The following is an 18207-nucleotide window of genomic DNA, read 5'->3' as shown; positions in this document are numbered from 1 at the left end:
ATACCAGAAATGGATGGATTTGTGCCGTTTACATTTTTTACAGTATTCAATCAATCAACCAAGCAGCTAAATGATACTGTAAACCAGGAGTGCCTACACTTTTTTGACTTGAGAGCTACTTTCAAAATTACCAGCTCAACAAGATCTAATCTGCCCACCAAAAATTATAATCACTTATAACCGACAGGCCCTTTTTGGCCCACTTTCCCAATCAACGAGTTACACAAGTTAATTGATGTAGAAGTTGAACAGCTTCCCTCCTGTTCACGAGTTACACGACTTAGGAAGCATTATGCTTCATGAGTTAGCATCAGTGTTGGGGAAATTGCTTAACTATATACTTTGTATATAGGCTACTGTTACTGTTAATAGCTACTGCTCTCAAAAAGTGCCGTAGTTTCTAACTCAATTACTGCATTAAAACATAGTAGTTACTAACCTTTGCGTAATTTAAATGTTGTTTGAGATATTATGCCCAAATTATATTTATGCCTGATTTATACCTTGCCATAAGAGTGTGACACATTGTGATCTTATTGATATGCTATTTTGGAGCATATATTAGGCATGTGTTTAGCTCTGACACAGGCAACTGTGACAGTAGCCACACTTTATGACTCATTTATCAATGAAGCTGAAAGAACATCTCCCTTGATGACATCACAGATACAAGCCTGGCTCTTTGATTTAATATTGGCCTTCAAATGAGCAGTCTGGAGGTGTCATGGGCCTGATTTAATAAAACTAATCTATAAAGGGGGAGGGGGGGGATCGTCGCCACATTATAACCTAGGAGGCATTTCTACAGTATTTTTTTACCATTTCTTCTAATATCCAAGCGTATCAGGTGTTGCTATACAGCCTTGGTTAATAGCACATCAGATCTGTGTAATGGTGAATGGGATACACTTGCTTGGATACAAATCTACACCCAACCATCCAAGATAGCAGGAATAACATAGGAAGAGTGTTTTAGAGGTAGGAGGTTGAGATAAATTACTAGCCCTCCTCCAGTTCTGCCAGTGAATTTTATAAGTCTTGTAAGGCTCACAAGCTGTCTGAAAAGCTACTGTTGCCGTAGATCACTTTTACTGTGGGTACGCAACCAATAACAGTGGTATCTATACTGTTTAACGGCGTCACCTGCCTTCCATTTTGTCATTCTCCTCAGAGCTATCGGCTTTCTAGAAGAAAGATGCCCATAAAGCACCTAAACATATTTCCTTTCTGTCTTTGATAAACTGGTCTCCAACATGATCATAAAAAGGTGCGCTCAGCGCTCTGTAGATCGCAAATCTACGCAGCAGGATAGGCAAGTTGGAGCATGCTCCAACTTGTGATGACAGTCTGCAGCATGTGATGACAATGTTCTGGGGTTGTGCGATTTTCTCATTGTCCAGATATATTAAATACAAACTATGGAAAATAGTGCTTTTACAAACAGCCAAAGTTGGAAATTGATTGAGACTGTGTTGAAACCTGTAAACCTGTATAGCACATCACTATATATATATATATATATATATATATATATATATATATATATATATATACCAGAGGTTCTAGTAATAATTGGTTGTGCCTGAGAGGTTTCTGTTGCACCGCACTGTGCAATGCCTGTACTCATCCTCCCCACCAGTGCAATCTGGTACCCCTGAATGGGCACAGTGGCTGGTGTAACCTCTGCTCCTCTGTTATCGTGTTTAGCACAATGGTGAGGATTTGTACCAGAGGAAAGGCTTTAATGAATCTGGGTCGTCACTCTCTCCCCCAGGCTGTGTTCACCCTGACCAACCTCCTGTGTCCCTCCCAGAGTCCTGCTATTGAACAGCAAACTGAGTTGTGTCAACCACTATGGCATGCTTTGTAATGCGCTGTGATACAAGTTGACATTATTTGCGAAGTGGGATCACGTAAAAATCATACCCCATGTGAAGTGAGGGACACTCGTATCATCATACATCATCTCATTCTAGCCAATCACAGGTAAATGTATCATGGATATTTGCTGTTCTATAATGTGACATATACAATGTAGTATTGAAGTGTAATTATATTTCTGCATCTTGGCCAGTTCCCACTTGTAAAAGAGACGCAGTCTCAATGTGTTTTTTACTGGTTAAATAAAGAAAAACTAAATTGCTGACGAAAACTAAAGTGTTTAGCCAGTGCCCCAGAAATGATTGATAATCATCATCATCATAGAATAAGAGCTCTTATGAATGGTAGTCTATGGGCAGCAGACTAAATGTGACCCTAACTTTTTCGCTGCTATCTAAGTTTATAATCGTAGCTAAAGCTATATATATGAAAGCGGCGACTGTCAATTTACCTTTTAGCATTGCTCCGGTTACTATGGAGAGCCTCCGTCCCCGCCAGCTATGGGATTTTTAAATCCAGCTCCATTCAGTCTCCATTATAACAGGATTTTCAAAGCGCTGTATCTCTAAAGCTTCGAGCGCTGTTCATGGTGAGCCGTCGCGCATCCCGGCGATCGTAAATCATTTGTGAGTTTGTAATAGTGTAATTCTGCGCAAATGCTACTGCTTGTAACGAGACCTAAGGGGTATGAGCTACTGCTAACGATGACTGTGCTCACAACAACAGCCCCCACCTCCCTGAATAACCCGGAAATGAAACAAGGAGCGTAGAGTGAGAGCGGACGTGTGGCATACGTTACGTGTGCTTATGCTACCACCTAGCAGCAGTAATAAAGTTAAACGTAGGCGGGGAACAAGTTAAAATGTTGTCAACATGCTTTGAGATATAGGCAGACTATTCATTGTATTCAAGCTATGCATTCACAAAAGCCTTTAGTTGGTCCAAGGTTATTATAGTTAACTCTAAAACTAACAAAAAAAAACTACTTTTTTTCCCCCGTTAACTGAAATAAATATAAACTAGAAAAGGAAACGAATAACAATAACTAACTCATACTGTATTGTGTGTTTACAAAACTAACTGAAATGATAGACAAATTACACAATACTTACTGCCCTTTTCAATCCTGCACATAACTTATTCGTCTGGTGCATGCTTGAAAAGGGAAAGGGAAAGAGAAAACGAAAAATAATAAAAACTAAACTAAAACTAAGTGTTATGACAACAATTTACCCGCTCTAAAAACTAACTAAAACTAATTGAATTAGAAAAGAATAAGTCAAAACTAACTAAAACTAAACTATAATAAAAAAAAACTCTAAACTATTATAAGTATAGTTGGTGACATTATGCCTGATTTATATCTGGTTGTGCACACCAACAATAACAGATCTTCACACTCAGGCAGGTATTACTCAGACTTCTATCTTTGTTGCATATTAGCACCCATTCACATGTGCCAAACCAAGTGTAGGCATCTGATTTGTATGCAAATGAGCTAAGCTTCCATTATACAGTAGATTCATGCACATGACCATCCAAACAGACTTCACGAGCAGCTCAGTAGGGGAAGCATTAAACACAAAAACTCCATGCCAAGTAAGTTAAGTAACACCTATGTATTCGTATTTTATCACGTCATTTCTTAATGTTGACTTGCCCAGGATGTGTCAAAGGCAGCAGTGTTATTTCTGAATATGCTCCCACTGCTCGCATACATACTGTATTTGAAGGCGAAAAGAACAGCATGTGGGCCTATTTTGAAAAGCCACCCACTGATTCACCCACTTCCCATGCACCTGTGGGTGAGTGCAGGCCTAGAGAACTAACATTTTCAAGATGAGAAATGGATGCTGGAAAATGCAAGACGCTTCCTCAATGTCAGTGTTTCAGTGTGTTCAAATCTCTTTTTGTTGACAGTGAGGTACAGTGAAAGTGAAGAGAGATAAATGAGGGTTTACTGTAATAAACAAAGAAGTGTATAGATAGATCAGGCTGGTTATGTTAGTTTGAAGAGAATTACCAAAGGTTACAATTAACAATTATTTTTCTCCTTTATTTTTGCTAGCTTTTCTGAGAATAATTTCTACCGCCACATAACACATGGATATTCTTTGTTTTGCTAAGGTACATGGTGATAACTCGAGATGGGGATAATTTGTGTTTATATTGATACCCTTATTGATAATGCTTAACAGGCCGGGTCCTAATCAATACCACTATCAATACGTTTGTTAGAAGCATACATCTGGAAGTCTATAAAGCTTGTAGATCTGCTGTTTTTGGAATCAATGGTGCCGTAGCCTATACTGAGTGTACTTTCAGAGATCCGCTATACGCGACGATAAGAATATCAATAAGCCCAAACCTTTATTGATATTCTGGTGTCAATACGTTTGGAACTGAGTCTGTAATAGAACTGGTTTCGGCTCCCGATCCCTAGTGATAAGTTGATAACATCACAGTGCCCAACACCACAGTTCCTTGTAATCACTGAGGACTATTTATAATACCATTTGGAATTGTTAAAGGAAATGTAAAAAATGGCACTATTTTAACACTTCTCCCCCCTCAGAAGCTAATGCCATGCTAGTTGAAATATAAAGGATCAGCTTACCATAATCACAACATGGTCAAGAGATGTAGTTGGTGTATGATGATAGGTAGGATAGCGGCCAACGCAGATTCACTCTGAAACAACAAAAAAAGAGGGAACAGTTGGCACAAGAACACACATCAAAATATTACACTTAATTCCATGAGATCTGAAAAACTATTTCTGTGTCAGCATAGAGGAAACTTGTCTCAATTTTGCCAATATGAATCTTCCATCAGTACTCACAAACTTTATTTATGTATGTGTGTGTTTGTTTGTTTGTTTATTCATCAGGCACGTGTAGAGGGGGTAGGGGGGCTTGAGACAATAAGGGCTTGTGTGGGGGCCAAATAAGGGCTTATGTGGGAGGCAAATAAGGGCTTATGTGGGAGGCAAATAAGGGCTTATGTGGGGGGCCAATAAGGGCTTATGTGGAGGGCCAATAAGGGATTATGCGGGGGCCAATAAGGGCTTGTGTGGGGGCCAATAATGGCTTATGTGGAGGGCCAATAAGGGCTTGTGTGGAGGGCCAATATGGGCTTGTGTGGAGGGCCAATAAGGGCTTGTGTGGAGGTCCAATAAGGGCTTGTGTGGAGGGCCAATAAGGGCTTGTGTGGGGGGCCAATAAGTGCTTATGTGGGGGACAATAAGGGCTTGTGTGGGGGGCCAATATGGGCTTGTATGGGGGCCAATAAGGGCTTATGTGGGGGGAAAATAATGGCTTTAGTGGGGGGCCAATAAGTGCCATTGGCCCTTCAAGACAAATATTTGACTAAGTAATGATAATTAACTATACGTCAGTATGGCCCTGTTATTCATACATATATCATTTTCATGAATACCAGAACACTCGCCCAAAAACACAGTCCCATCTGGCGTTAATCCGGCAGAACGGTAGAACCTTGTATATACCTCAGTAAAATGGTGCCAAAATCAAAGCCTATTCCTAAACGTAACCTCAGCTAAATTATGTCTAACCCTAAACGTATTTCTCCAACTTACAAGGTTAAATCCGTCCTGCTCTATGAGGCAGAGACTTGGAGAATTACAAAGACCACAATAAACAAAGTGCAAACCTTCACAAACAAATGTCTGAGGAGAATCCTGAAAATTCACTGGCCGGACAAGATAAGCAACAACGATCTCTGGATGAAAACTAAACAACTCCCTGCAACAGAGGAAATTGGACAAAGAAGATGGAGATGGACACAAGCACTACGCAAGCCAGTGTCAAATACGACCAGACAGGCTCTGACTTGGAAGCCTCAGGGGAAGAGAAACAGAGGCCGGCCCAAAAACAGCAGACACCAAGAGCCTGGGATGCACCTGGTCGCAGATAGAGAAGAATGCCAGTGACCGAGAACTCTGGAGGACCCTTGTCGACGGCCTATACCCCAGTAGGGGTGTCAGAACTCTGGAGGACCCTTGTCGACGGCCTATACCCCAGTAGGGGTGTCAGAACTCTGGAGGACCCTTGTCGACGGCCTATACCCCAGTAGGGGTGTCAGAACTCTGGAGGACCCTTGTCGACGGCCTATACCCCAGTAGGGGTGTCAGAACTCTGGAGGACCCTTGTCGACGGCCTATACCCCAGTAGGGGTGTCAGAACTCTGGAGGACCCTTGTCGACGGCCTATACCCCAGTAGGGGTGTCAGGCGTAAGTAAGTAAACGTATTTCTAACCCCTTATTCGAAGTAATCAAACACAAGAATACAAGAACGGCCCTACCGAGCAGTCGGCGGTGCAGTTTCATTGTATGTTGGCCAGTTCAGAGATGAAGGTCAGGTTTCACACAGATTTAGGTATGGTTACCCTTTAAAGATGGCGTGCCACATTTTTTGTATTTTTCCAGTTTTTGAGGTGACAGTACTTCATTAGACACCCTGGAGTTGTTTTTATGTGCAATGGTGTATTAACTTTGTATTTAGGGTTTCTTCCTGGAGGCTGAACCCTTGACAGTCAAACGGGCCAATGAAATAAACAGTAATAGTGACACCACACTATCAGCCCCTCCCCTAACCCTTCCCTCTTTATCATACAACTATGTACAGCTGTGGGTGCAGCTTCAGTTCAGGTGGATCACCACCCATCACCACCCACCAGGCAAATCAGGCATACTTAATGAACTGGTGGGCGTGTCCACTTAAAAGCATGATTTTAACAAATACTGTACACTTTTTGGAAAAAGTTCTTCCCCCTTATATTGTAATAATACCTGATGATCATTGTAAAGTTGCCCGAGGGCCAAGGCTCCAAAAACAGTCGGCGATGCTTTTTGGTGGATTTTATTTCTCCAAAACTCCAGCTCCAGTGCACGGAAAAATCAAACAGCTAAAATAATACTGGCCAAAATACAAAACAAATAACTCAAAAATACACAACGTAGGAAAAAGGAAAAATAACCGAACTGCACTAGGCTATGCCCATGACATGGGCCCTAGCAGCTCTCTCACTGGGCTGTCAGCATGATGCCGCATCACTGACTAGCTCTGCCTGCAGTCTCCCCTTTATAGGAGAGGATCCTACCACCCACAGAGAAGCAATTAACCATACACAGCTTATCTACAAGCTCACAGATATCAGCTGAACATGAATAAGTAACCCCATACGTAGATGTTCTATTTTAGATTAATCATCATATGGGGTTACATTCATTTCCCCAGATAATAGACATACTTTGATAATTGACATTGTGAAACACCCCTACTCCTCAACAGTACTTGGCACCTTCCCCCCTTCTTAAAGTGCCAGCACTGGAGAGGCCATACAAACACTGCGCTAACCACAGCTGGTTACAATAAACTGAACGGGTCATTTCCTTTGTACATCCTTATGAAACCTGAATAAATTGTGAATGTATTCATCAACAGTATTGACATTATATGATAGGACCTGTCTGCCCCACTACCCACAGTCTGTGTGGTGTGTGCATGCATGCAATGTCCTTAATCAGTGCGTGTGTGTGTGTGTGTGTGTGTGTGTGTGTGTGTGTGTGTGTGTAGGGCACGGGCTGCCCCGTGACAATCATGTTTAAGGGTGGAAAAAAATCGTGGCACTCCAGCTTTAAGATAGTCTTCAAGAGACAATAAGGTGGCTGCACACACTGGTAGCCAAAGTGCTTTTTAAATTCTGGACAAATGGAAACCAACATTTCGGCAGTAAACTGCCATCTTCTTTTGGATCTTCATGCAGTGGGCCAGGACCACTACAAGGAATTTGGTGTGCATAGCATTCCTGTGCCTTTTAACCCATTCTGACCTGAGATCAGATTCATACGAGGTTTCCACTGGACACACACTGGTCTGATTAATCCATTCTGACCTGAGATCAGATTCTAGAAAAATGTCAGTCGTTCTTCGATTTTTCAAAAATAGCAGACCTACAAGCTCGTATCGCGCCACTCGGTGGCGCGATATGAGCTGGTAGATCTGCTATTTTTCAATAGCTAAAGCATAACATGATGCTAACACCAAAATGGGTGCCCGGTCAGAATGGGTTAAGCAACTACATACTGTTGTAACAGCATTTCACTGTTAGTAGAGTTTTGTGCCAGCAGAGGAAATTGTAAGCTTCACAGACAAATTCTGAATGGTTTAGTAATGTCTAGCAAAACTTGGTATGCATTTAATCTGTTCCAACTTGGAACTTCACAATTCATATTTTTTCAGTTCATTTCACTTTATTTAACTCTCAACGTGGTTCAGCTGAGGTTAATCTTGCTGAGTTCAAACCGTTTTAAGGGAGACTTAACAGAAGTTTGTTCTGGAACTGGAACTTTATAAATTAACTGCCATGTGACAGTCTACCTTCATAGTGATGGATTGATGGTTGGATGGATGTTGACATTTCAGTTGAGATCGGATCCCTGAATCCCTGTAGGTTTACTGACAGAGGTATAATGTATATGGATATACATGGATATTATTATCAACTTGAAGCAGGTTTTCTACTGGCAATATTCCACATTGTAACAACAGCCAAAGCACTGCCCAGTCATCTGCTGCATTAAAACATTCTATGCAAGGACTGAAATATTGAACTCCTTATGGTAAATACTGTATTACTGACACTATAGCTATTTATCTTTACGTTCATCTACCACAATTGACATTCTACCTCTCTTTATAAGATTTTTTTAAATTCTCATGAACATTGTTATATTTCAGCAAATAGTGATTCAAGTCAAGGGGAAAATAACGAATAGAGGAAAAGCAAAAGTCAGCTGTTCTCTGAAATCATTATGCCTTTTTGACACAATGACAGACACGTTTTGTGATAAAATGTGATCCCTGATCCTGTGAAACCCATCTGAAATACCGATGACAGAGGTCAACCACAACCAGCCATGTTGAGTTTCTGTCCCTTTTTAACGACCTGCATCGAGGGCTGCTGCCTCCAGTCCAAGAACAGGTAAGAGCTGTCCGTGTTAATCCAAGCCTAGTGTGACATTTTAGAGGGGTGAAGGGTGGGAGACGTTGCAGCTTTTTCCGCTTGGCGCGCCTGGATCATTTTGGCTCTCCTCCTCTGTGTGGGGAGTATAGAGCAGTTCCAGGAGGAGGATTTTGGAAGAGGGGGAGAACTGCATGGGGAGAGGAGGCAGAGGAAGGAGGAGGCAGGAAGCACTGCTGGGATGTAATCTCGAGTATGCCAAGGTCAGCAGTACTCTCTTGGTACGTAATGCATCCCTACTGAAAATGTGCATGACAAAAAAGATGCGCACACACACACAAACACACGTGTGCATGCGTGCGTGTGCACACAAATGCATGCGTCTACATGGATGAATGAGCGCACCCATGTGGATGCCTACACGCAGTGCCCCATATTACAGTAATTCTTCCCCAAAGACAGCCTGCTGAGAGATGCTAAATCTGCACTGGGCTCCTGCTCAGCCACGCACGCACGCACGCACGCACGCACGCACACACGCACGCACGCACGCACGCACGCTATAATACTGTATGCCCGTCACTGCAGTGGTCTGGGCTTGATGTGAGATCTTCACATGTTGTCTTGGGGAGTAGAGGTCAGACTAGAGTTGTCTCCTTGTGGGGGCTTCAGGTTCTACACAGTCTGTTTAAGGTGGGCTGCTGAGTTGGACATGTCCTAACCTCTACTTGTCCCCTGAACTATGAAAAAGAATCTGACAGACCTACAATGGAGTACGGAAATTTAAGGTATACACCAAACAAGATTATACCATGCCCTGTACTGCACTGAAATAGTGGATGTCTATGACATAATTGAAAATACCATTCAAAAGCTGTTGCTTTTTCAGTTGAAAATCTGTTTCATTAAGTATACATTTCCCTTGCGAGCACCTTGCTATATAGGTTTTCCTTTTATTGTTATAGATTTATTTTGTTTTGTCTCACTCAAACATTCATTTATCACTGTTGAGGCACATTTTTTTTTAATATAGTGTACAGATTGTAGAGGTTTATGGATAATACTGTAAGAATATCTACATGACATGGTCAAAATTAAAGAAGAAAATTAAGACTCCAGTTATCAGAGTTAATCACTACTATAACATAATGATTCTTGACAGAATGCCAAGACATTCCTAGGCTCTTAATGGCAGTTAATATACTGTGTGAGACAGAAGCCTCAGTAAAACACATTGGGAATTTGTTATATGAAATGGTTGTGAAATGCAGCAATATTGCTAGGGAAAAAGCACATTGTTGCAATTTAGTTTGGTCTTTTTCTCACTTGAATTGACAGTGTACAGTTGCATGATCATTAGTTGAGTGACTTTTATTATCCTTGGGCACTTCTGTAAAGATCGTATTTGCATAATAAACAATAATGATAACTGCAAGCAGAAAAAAACATATTTTACGTATTTAACTTTTCTGCATGGTCATGCTTTTCAATAAATACTGTCATAAGAGGCAATATCCAAGAAAAAATAATGAAGGAATTAACTTGATCCCTGAGGATTGTTATTAAGTAATTTTAACAACATCTGTCAGAATGTTGATTGATAATCCACCTGCGGGTTTCCACCTGCCCTCCTTTAGAAAATAAAAATAATTCAACACAATAATTAAACACTGAGCTGCCTCTGAAATATAGCTGAATATTGAGGTAATAATTGACCTTCCTGCCATTAGATTAATGGGAACTTTCCATCTATATGCAGCATGTCAAAAACAGCGATGGTCTCCATATTTGATCTAGAATGAAGTGGGCAGATATGGCTCTGTATAAGGGTTGGAGTCTGTACTGTACAGTAAATCAAAGGGGTTTGGCACATTATTCATATTCTTTCACTAGCACTGCATGCCAAACAGAACCGAGCATGCTAATATCCTTGGAAGTCCCCTGGCATGTGATCTAGCTCCCCGTTAACAAAAAGGAACACGTTATTTTATGCCGCTTTTTTATTTTACCTACAGCTCAACAGTTAGGTTGTTGATGTGGAAGTGTTGCTGTTTTACCTTTACCAACCTAGATTTCCTCTGCTATCACCTTCACTCCTCTTTATTGCTCTTTCCCCTTTTTGTTATTGTCCTCAAACATATGGTAGGCCTATCTGTATTCTGTCTTCCCTCAGCTGTTTGTGTCCCTGCATAGCTCAGCAGGTAGAGCGGGATATGAACACTGCAGGAGTGAGGGATTTCATAGGCTGTGTGTAACTGTGTGGGTTGAACATGGAACTGAGACTTTCAGGGTTATATGGTGCCATTCATCAACTCAGTAGCTAAAACTGACAATACCCGTATCAACTGAGGACACCCATGCTAACAACTGAATGCAACCATGGTGCTAGTGCTACAGTATAATAATAAAGCAGGGTTTGAATGCATCCATCTCCATCTCTCTCTCTCTCTCTCTCTCTCTCTCTCTCTCTGTTAACTACTTAAGCCATACACATACAGTAGTTGACCGTGGTCTCCAAGGCACAATACATGTTTTGCCTCTACACCAAATCTCTTCTCCAAAAACACAATTGGTTGTTGTGACACATTGTTGCACTTTATTCTTTAGGGATATATATCTATATATCCCTCTATATATACTGGAAAACTCGCCAGGCGGAACACGCATAGACCACTGCACACTGCCTCTGACATCACTCCTTAAGCGTTATTCATAGTCTGGATTTTCGGTGGTGACGTGACCACCGAACTACAACATGACGTCACGACGTCACACCACCGCCGCCGCCACCGCTCCAGCCCTTCTCTCTGTTTTTACTCACCACCGCTCAACGTTATTTCAGCTCCGGTGGTCACCTCACCACCGGAGCGGTGGTCACCTCACCACCGGAGCGGTGGTCACCTCACCACCGGAGAGGTGGTGACCTCACCACCGAAAATCCAGACTATGAATGAGCCTTTACACCTCCGCGCCGGTCCCCATTCAAATCGCGCTGTCCACAATCAACAGGCCAAGTCACCGTCACTCACATTCGCTCGCCAAGTGGAACACACATCCACCACTGCGACTCTGCCTCTGACCGTCAGTCCATACACCTTCGCGTTTCTCCGCCGGCCCCCATACAACTCTATGGTCCGCAAACCAGCACCACATGACACGGTGACACGCGCTTTGTCTCACCACACTCAACATCCGTTGGTGTATACAGCATGTGTGTGTGCGTGCGTGCATGTTTTTTTGTTTGTTTGTATATCTCTTGAATGTACAGTACTTACTGGTATTTAAATATACAATTATGTGTGTGCTTTTGTCTGATTCTACAAAAGGGGACATTCCCTATAAGTCTCTAAGCTACTAAACTTCTCCTCACTTCTTGCTCATGTGCAGAGTGCATGTGGTTAAAGGAACGTTTTTCCTTGGGGAATTGTTGTGTCTTTATAAATAATAGTATTATTAGAGCATGGCCTATTGTGTCATGAGATCTATCTTTTGTTGCGATTTAGCACGATACTTTTTGAAGTTTTAGAATGCTTGTTTGAGTTGAATCCTGCATGGCACCCAGTGAACTGTCAGCGTTTGGCCTTTAGGCAGGATTAAAGGGTATGTCAGGACACTCTGTATTGTATTGTACCGTATTGTACTGTATGTACTAGTATTCTTACTTACTACCCACGATGCAGTTCTACCCACTCACTTCTGTCTTTACAGGCTGTTTAGTTATTCAACATAATCCATAAAGTTCACTGAAAGCACCTACTTAAGTCCTTTTTCAATAATGTTTCCATTAAGCAAAAACAATGTTCTCGTTTGGCTTCATGTTAACTAGTTATCAGTCTTAAAACATTCATGCTTATTTATAATAAAGGACTCTGCATAGTTGCAGGGGTGGGGGAAAGACTAGGGGAAACGTTTCAACATCGCACGGGTATTTACTCACTGTAAACAGAGCCTTTTGTAATCGTTTCGAAAGCCTAACTGAACTGCCAGGGTGTTTCTTGTGATGTCAGCCCTGAGCCGACAGGACTGTTGGTTGTGGCACTGTAAGGTTTCTATGGCTTATGGAGCATGCTTTTTTAAATTCTGCCCCTGAAGCTTTTAACCAAATCCATCGTCATTTAAACTGACAATCATGGACCTTAAATATTGCAATAAAGTACTATATATTTATTAAATATGTGATCTTATTTCCTGTCTACTGATTTTCTCCCCTGATTGCGTTCATCATCACAGTTTCTCAGGAGGTCCCTGAAGGCGGCAGCAGGTAAATAATTGATGGGCCTGAAAGCTGTTTCTGCAAGAGGGAGTGCCCGTGCAACTCTGGGGAAACATAAAAGCAACCAGCAACCCCATAGACCGGCGGAAGCATACAGCCTGGGCCTCAGCGAGAATTAGCATTGTGTTCCGTCATACCGAACAGTTGGCGCTGAGACAATTCAATACAGTTTTCATTACAATGCAAAAGTCCCTTGCAGGCACAGACATCAAAGGACCGGTTTGTCTGGCCTGGTTTGTTCTGAGATACCAGAGAGATGGAGATAAAGCTACGTTGATTTTTAAAGAGCAGTACTGACAGAAGCATTAGGGACATCATGGACATGTACTAAACTGGGACAACATAGGACTACAGACTGTATTATACACTTCATGGCCGAAAACTACCGCACTGTTAAATGGTACAAGCGATGGCCAAGTTCCAGCCATGGAATTTACTACCATCAATTCAGCTGACACTTGCAAGGATAAGTAACTCTGTTCCAACGCTATAAACAAGGGAATAAACTAAAAGGCTCCCCAAAGTCAGACACAAGTTGTTGCTGGTCCATTGACAGCTATCACTTTAGTCTTTGTGAACTTGCAAATGCTAATTTGAGGTTTTGCATTGAATGTTGGTCAGTAGTCAGTATAGTCATGGTTCACATGTTCCCAACTTTGGTAATGCCTGTCCAGATACAAAGCTATTAGAGCTGTCCAAGATCATAGCAATTAAAGTTAAATTATGTACTGTTACCAATGACAAAATAAGTGCTGCCCTCAAAATGTGTTATTGTCACTGGAACAATTAAACAAAAAACTATTCTCAGTTTGTTTTACAAGCTTAATTGAGATCGCAGTTATTCAAAAAATATCTGGAGCAATCTTGTAAACAGTGTCACATTTCCCAGTGGGACCTGTGCGGCACACTTTGGGGAAGCTTTGAATCTCTGGAATCAATGCTGTATGTAGGCCACAGCATGATAAAAATAAAAAACACCAGATTTCAGTCAACATTTTAAAACAAAACTGACGCAGAAACGCGTCTACATCCGATAAAACAAAGCTAAGCCGAACACACAACCCTTCTATTCATTTTGTGTTCAGTACTACACCTGAGCTGGGTTAAGGTGATGCTGTAAAGTAAACCATCAAAGTAATAAGCCTCTCCGACATCTACTGTAAGTCCTACAGCAGTAGTGCTCTTTTTTTTAAACTCAAGGATCTCCATAACTCTGAGGGTGTACAAACAGGAGAGTGTACAAACAATGTGAGAGTGTTACAGACCTGTAAGGGTCCATTTTGAACCCCCTCAAGGACCCCATTTTGAGAACCACTGACCCTACATACAGTATTTTACTAATAGCCAGGTTACCGTCTCCGACATGTCACATGACATCGCAACACGTTGTGAGTTTATTCAAATCTCATATTTCCTCTATATTGCATGTTTAAGAAATGTGTGGGGGAACATTTCTGCCTACAGTATAATGACATGCCCAAAATAGGGCGCCAGCTTTAAAGTAGTTAAAATATGACACCACCAAGCTGCAAAATGTGGAACGGAAAGGGTGTTTGCAGGGTGTTTTGTCTATAGCTATAATAATCTATCAAGCTATAATACTTCAACTGTCACTGAATATTGATGTATCTGTGAGCCTTTCATATACAGACAGTCTACAACATGCATTAAATAAAATAATCAGGATTTGACATGGTGTGCCTACAGTATTTTTCATGCAAAAGAAGGTCAATTGCTCAGAACAATTGGCTCTCACAGCAGAGCCTCGAATACCTTAGTAATACAGAGGGGTAAGTGATTTAGGAGCATAAAGCAGCAAGTAACTTCCAGCGCGACTGAATTTCCCTCGTGGGATCGATAAATGTCTGTATAAATATAAATATACTACTCTGTGTTGAGTGTGGATGTTCACTAAAAACTGATAATTAACAGAGCATACGGTAAAAGTGAAACGCAATGCATCTGGACGATTCGTAAATAGTATGTTATAATTCATGGTGTTGTGAAACAATAAATAAAGTCAGCCTTATATAGATTGTGGATACGTCCTCTGCTTGAGTGTTGCAAAAGATTGAGGGGAAAAAAAGAAAAAAACATAATAACGACATTATTGATGCAATTAAGTGAGTATCAATTGGAGAGTGGGTGTTTGACTTCTGCTTCTGCGGTTCCATCCATAATTCGTTTTTACATTCTGCTACTAACTGGAGCGAGAGGTGCAGCAATTTGTAATGTTTGCATTTAGAATCACATTTCCATAGCCCTTCCCCCTGCAAGCTGAATGCATTACAGGAATAGCTGAAAATACATTATCACCACAGCAACATTAACACACAACAGATCTACGTAGCCAACCAACCATAAAGTCTAATAAGAAACATCATATAGCATGCCACAAAACCCTGGGAATGATTGTATTTCCCATTTGCTTTTGTGCATATGTCATTTTAATTATCTTTATTGAACATGGCCTCAGATGAAGAACAGGCCAACATTTCAGGAAATGCATGGTGCTTACCAATGGCGCATTTCTATGTTTGAAGCATATTGCTTCAAACATATATTCTAACATTATATTCTAATATAATGCAAAACTCAATACTCCCTCAAAAAAATTGTTTAAATGAGGTATGACCTTGGCAAATATTTGTGAATACTGGTGATATTTCACTCATTAGGAGACTATAGGCTCATTAGCCTATGTTTTCAGTTGCCCAATATTTCCATAATTTGCATGCAAAGTACTGTAACTAAGTACATTTACTCAAGTATTGTACAGTACTTACTTTATTGCATAATTCCATTTTTCAATACTTTACTCTTTGTACTGTATTGTACTTTGTATTGTACTTTTACTCCACTACATTTATTGAATCTGTACTAGTTTGTTTAGCAGATTTCTTTATGCTATTCAAACATTATGAATACCGGACTTTTATTTGTAGCAGAGAATTACCTGGTATTGCTACTTTTAGTTAAGTAGTTCCGCCACTACTGTACCTCTGCCAACGCTGTGCAAATGTCAAGATATGCACATGTTGGATAGTTCCAGCCTTTATTATTTGTCCAGTGGCCAGAAATGAGCACTATATCACTCCCACTCTGTTTGACTGGGCCAATAATGTATAGACCGATTCAGAAACGGGTTTCATGGTCGCAGGCAACGTATTTCCTGTAGGCAGAGACGACATATCTGCAGTTTCCCTGCACCTCCTTCTACTACAGTGAATGGAAAAGTGACTGATGTTAGTCTGCCTCAAACGTTACTCTTTTACCTGCTTTTTACTAACACTAACATTACAAAGATGCTCAGAACATCGGGATGAACCAGTGTAGTTTATGGCTGCTCCAACAGTAGTGGCAACATAACAAATAAAAAAACAGAATGTCAAAATATCTACCGCGGTGGCTGAGACCAGAGCCATATAGTAATGGTTGAGACAAAGCAGTGAAAGGTCCTGAAAGATACATAACGTCAGTCTTACCCAATCTTTCTGTTTTAGGAACACAAGGCTGCTGTACTTTATACCTCATACTTATGGTTTGACAAATCAGTAAAAAAGGTTAATCAGTTCTTGTCTCTTGATCGACTTTGCTATAAAGTTTTGGTTTTCCTTGAATATGTTTGGAAATCATATAATAAGACACAACCGCTAGTTATACATAACTTTGTGTCACCTTATTTTAATTACACAATGTGATCCAGTTTACACACACACACACACACACACACACACACACACACACACACACACACACACACACACACACACACACACACACACACACACACACACACACACACACACACACACACACACACACACACACACACAGAGAGAGAGAGAGAGAGAGAGAGAGAGAGAGAGAGAGAGAGAGAGAGAGAGAGAGAGAGAGAGAAAGAGAGTGTTTCCGTATCTGCTCTAAACCCAGAGCAGATCAGAAACATGCAAGTGATCCCAGTATAATGTTAAACATTAATTAGCTGAGAGTTGCCCCACGAGCCATGGCCATAATTTACACAAAGTTTCATGCAAATCCGATCATTGGTTTTGGAGATAAATCCTGCCTACAGAAAGACGGAATGGGGCAAAATCATAACCCAAATCCGACACAATTCCATTGGTGGAGATAATTAATTCAGCAGGCACAGAGCCTGATCAGCTGGATATGATTAAAAATGGCTTCTGTGATGGAGACATTTTGTTGTTTCATAAATAGAATCCATATAGAATCCTCAAGCATGTTCGCCGGGGAAAAACAATTAAATGGTGGATGTTGTTTTATCAATGCTAGTACATAGAAAAATACATAGAAAACAAACTCATGAATTAATTTGGAGCACATCAGTGTATGAATTAGAATGTATGAAGTGCCTCCACAATGTATTTAGGGACACATGTGCATGTGCATAACAACCAGAATAACAGCATGCTATTGCTGCTGAATGTCCCTAATTCATTTTCCAAAAAAAAAATCTGCATTTGACTGTACAGCAGATGTAGAATCCACTGGAGATTGTGCTGATGAATTTTGTAATTATTCATTTGCATCATGTCTCCAACAATGATTATAGCAATTAGCCTGCTACAGGTAATACATACTACAGTGCAATAATGCTCTAACGTTGCTGTATCCTCTCCCAGCTTTAATCCATTGTATTGTATGTTTGTTTTATACTGTAAGATTAATGAGATACCTCATTAATACAGAATATGTACTACATGGCCAACATGGGTCGAGTTTGGTGCAGGGTTACTGTTAAGGATCTGATTTATATTTTGTTGCATGTCAGTGTTACGTGCCAAAAATTGCTGACAAACTCACAATGTGTTACGATGCGTCACATTGTGAGCTTGCATATTGGCTATGTTCGTCGTGCAACAAAAGCCAGGATGGTGCAGAGTACTGCCGAAGCTGGGAGTGAAGCCTGATTCATATTTTGTTGCACGCCGGTGTCACATTGTTGTGGGAAATATGAAAAGTCAAATGTCTTAATAGGCTATAGTATATGGTTCCATGCTAATCTGTCTGGTCGTGTCTGTGAGCAACGACACCTTGGCCTGAA

General features: G+C 41.0%; 1 protein-coding gene across 1 annotated transcript in view; it reads right to left on the bottom strand.

Annotated features, from left to right (window-relative positions):
• lingo2 (leucine rich repeat and Ig domain containing 2) overlaps window positions 1-18207 on the bottom strand; it is a 284474-nt gene that overhangs the window by 224978 nt on the left and 41289 nt on the right. The window contains exon 2 of the mRNA XM_080773196.1: window positions 4499-4572. The gene's annotated coding sequence lies outside the window, so the exon portion shown is untranslated. The remainder of the gene's footprint in view (window positions 1-4498; window positions 4573-18207) is intronic.

The sequence above is a fragment of the Protomyctophum bolini genome (assembly GCF_963924005.1).
Source record: "Protomyctophum bolini genome assembly, chromosome: 10".
Lineage (NCBI taxonomy): Eukaryota > Metazoa > Chordata > Actinopteri > Myctophiformes > Myctophidae > Protomyctophum > Protomyctophum bolini.
The sequence above is the reverse complement of the archived record's forward strand: the minus strand, read 5'-3'. Positions and strand labels throughout refer to the sequence as shown.